Source organism: Erythrolamprus reginae, chromosome 3 (genome assembly GCF_031021105.1).
Source record: "Erythrolamprus reginae isolate rEryReg1 chromosome 3, rEryReg1.hap1, whole genome shotgun sequence".
NCBI classification, from domain to species: domain Eukaryota; kingdom Metazoa; phylum Chordata; class Lepidosauria; order Squamata; family Dipsadidae; genus Erythrolamprus; species Erythrolamprus reginae.
The window spans coordinates 59,290,915-59,294,974 of record NC_091952.1 but is presented as its reverse complement, the minus strand read 5'-3'; positions in this window follow the sequence as shown (position 1 = coordinate 59,294,974).

Below are 4,060 nucleotides of genomic sequence, written 5' to 3'. Positions count from 1 at the left end.
CAATTCCCCACATTATTCTGAACTATACAAAGAAATTATGTTTCAGACTGGCTGCACCTCAAAGGCATTAGGAAACCTGAAAACAATGCTGTCTGCATGAATTATGACACTTATGCAATAATATCACAATGACCTGTAAAGGAATTAGGTATGATTATATCAGGGGTCCCCAAACCTTTTACACAGGGGGCCAGTTCACTGTCCCTTGGACTGCTGGAGGGCCGGACTATTAAAAAAAACTATGAACAAATCCCTATGCACACTGCACATACCTTATTTTAAAGTAAAAAACAAAATGGGAATGTACTATTTAGAGGGGGGGAAGAAGTCTGAAATTTTTCGGTGTATAAGGCGTACCTAGATTTTAGAGGAGGAAAACAAGGAAAAAAGTATTCTGAACCAAATTGTGCAATATTATATTATTTAATAAAATACCAGTGTAGCAGAATACTTTTTACAACCATGTATGCTGTTTAAAACCATGTACACTTTTTACAAACTTCAAACTTGACAGCTTTAAGACTTGTGGACTTCAACTCCCAGAATTCCTCCTTCAGTCACAAGCCTTAAACTTGCCAGGTTTGAAGATCCTTGCACTCCTAACTCAGGGGGGGGTCTTCCAACTTGGAAGTTGGTCTTCAAACCTGTCAGGAAGCTTGCTTCAGGCAGGGGAAGCGGTGGCGGCTCCTCAGATAAAGGCTTCTTCCAGTAGTGGTCAGCAGCGATGGCAGCGGCTTTCCTATTTTGCAAGCCGGTGGTGGTGGCTTGCAAGTTTGTGGGGAGGGCAACTGAGATGGCTCTCATTGCAAGTGCCACGTAGCCCTCTTTGGCGGCTGGGAGGGGGAAGGAAAGGTGGGCACGCTCTATCTCTGCACGCGAAACAAACCTACCAAGGGAGAGAGACACTCAGGTGATGGAGGAGAGAAGCTCGGCTTTCCCCCATGCTGTGCGTTAAAATTAAGAAATAGGAAGACACCGACTATTACAAAATGTGGAAATTTTTATGAATGGTTTACAAAAAGGAAAGAAAATTAAAATTACAATATATATAATAATTTAATACTTAAAAAAGGAATTTTTGAACAATACAATTAAATTTATTATATATTTATGTAATATATATATAAAGTAAGTATTTTTAGGATATTAAATATTTAATACAGATTTAACATAAGGTGGTAAGGAAATATTTATAGATAAGGTAACAATAACCAAGACAAGTAAAAGGACACCGAATATTCAAGCCAGAAAATGAAAATATTTTATATAAATTTTATTGTATAGATATTGATAATTGTAATAATAATAATAATAATAATAATAATAATAATAATAATAATAATTTATTAGATTTGTATGCCACCCCTCTCCAAAGACTCAGAGAGAATGGTTTATTTTTCCTCCTCTTAAAGTATAAGTTTACATATCATTCTGTAAGTCTCCTGAATGAGAATGGGGGTCAGATTAGATGGCCACTGAGGTCCCTTCCCTATCTATCATTCTGTAAGTCTCCTGAATGAGAAGGGGGGGTCAGACTAGATGGCCACTGAGGTCCCTCCATTCTCCTGCTTGAGCTGGGGGTCAGACAAGATGGCCACTGAGGTCCCTTCCCTCTCTATCATTCTGTAAGTCTCCTGAATGAGAAGGGGGGTCAGACTAGATGGCCACTGAGGTCCCTTCCCTCTCTATCATTCAACTGGTTGTGTGTATGAAAGAGCAAACTGTGGCTGAATGTGGATTTTTGTGACGAAAGGTCTGGGGCGAAGAGCTAGGGGCCTTTGGGTGAGGGAGATAATGCAGCGGCCAATCAACTGCTGCGGAAGAGCTTCGTCCAACTGGCGGAGGCAAAACGTCCCATCCCCCTCCTTTCCCTTCTGTCCTCCAGACTCTACACATTGAGTTAATGAAGTCTTTCCTGATAAGTTTTATGCTTAAGACATCTTAACAAATGTGATATAATTCACTTCTTTTCTTACTTCCAGGCAACAATCATGCATGAAATTATTGGAAAATAGTATAATAATATAGTGAAGAACTTTTCTGTTATTTTTTATGTTATTATTCTATGTATAGAAGGGCAGTTTTGCATAGGAAATAACTTCTCCAAATATCAAACAACAGCCCTTTTATACCTGCAGATCTGAGGGTCACACGAAAAACTGAGGTGTCTGGCGCGAAATGTTCAGTATAGCATAGAATTATCACTTGAAATGTGAATTATTTTATTGGTTCTTTTTGAATTTTTAAATATTACCTCTGCCAGTTGTTTTTCTTATGCTTATTGGTTAATTCACTTTTAGTTTTCTTTTAACTTCACTTTTGACACCATTTTGTTTTAATAGTTTAGCACAGATATGACAATTATGAATGCCTCCAAAATTGGCAGAACTACAGCATTTCTACTACACAAGCAAAAAATATTGAGGAAGATGGGCGATTCAGAAATGTGAAATATACATACATATATACAGGCCACATCACAGGATTTATCTCAGGCACAAGAGTGATTTATCTCAGGGACATATGAAACTAAGGGCAAACTTTGGTACAAGTAGTCCTTAACTTACAACCACTAGTAGAACCAGAATTTCCACCTGTGCGGGACATCAGAACTTCTATAAGTCACCTTTTTCACCGCTGTTTTAAATTTGAACAGTCACTGAAGGAAAAGTTGTAAGTCAAGGATTATCTGTATTGTCACATTTTTAGAGGGAGCTAGTTTACTGAATTTGGTTTCCTTTATTCACTGAATTAATCTATATGAGGCAAGGATAATCTTTTAAATGTCAATGCCTGTAGTTCTTGGAAACAAATCTTGCATAGACCGTTTATTAGGGGTCTACCAGTTTTCATAACTGGTAAGAAAAGGTGTCCTTCCAGGATTTCTCTTTTCTTTCATTGTCTGACAATCTTTCCCATAGAAAAAATACCTTTAGTAGCTTATTTTTACTAAACCTATATAGTCAGGAGACAAACTGGGTGTGAGGGCAATTTTTGGCAAAATAGTAACCTAGAATAGCCAGGCAACATTCTGTATAACCTTTAAAATAGCAATTTGATTTTGGGAGGGAAATTCCATTCATGAGTGATAGCTATAATGAAGGCACCTTATGTTTATCTTTCTGGGATTCTATTCTCACGTGATTCTTTTAAAGCAGTCTTATTTTTTCTTGTTAAACTTTTACATTCTTCAGTTGAGATATTACTGAATGTTCAATGAACAAATAATTACATCCAAGCTTATTGCAAGTTTCATACAGTTTGAATCCTTGGTGCTGTTTCTGTATGACTGCTACAGCTTATTTGAGACTAATTAATTGTAAGATGTTGTAATTCTGTGGCACATTTACTTTTGATACTTTTTTTCAGTCTGATGATGGCTTATGATTGCACTTCAGTCTGATGACTGCACTTAACTTTTGGTTTCAAGCCAGGGATTGCACTCCAGAAAATGTAAGCAGGCAGTTTTAGGGTTTCTTTTAATGATTTTTTCAAATGATTTTTCTGCACTGAAAGATTGATTCTGTAATTGACTTCAGTTAATGGTACTTTTTAGAAAGTAAATGGTACAGTATGTACATTAAATAATATACTAAGCAAAGAAATCTGAATTTTTCATTTATGATTTGTTAACTGGGAACATTTATATGTAACTTTAAAGGCATGGTTATATAGTCTTCCCTAATATTGATAACAAAAATGTGATTTCGCAAAATTTGTACCACATGATAATAGGTTAGCAAAGGAAGATGATACTGTGATTCTTACAGACTCCGTTGTGTTTACTAATGTATTTTCATTATTACTTCATTTGTATGTGCCAACTGCTAAGGTTTGAAATTTTTCTTCTTGGCACTTAAAAAAAAAGAAGTAATTGTCTGTGAAGTGCTGTATCAGGCTGAAGCCAGATTGATTGATTGATTGATTGATTGATTGATTGATTGATTGGACTTTTATACCACCCCTCTCCAAGGACTCGGGGCGGCACACAACATATAATTAAACAATTCATGACATTTCGGGTCCAATTAATTAAATATATAATCTAAAACTAAAAACC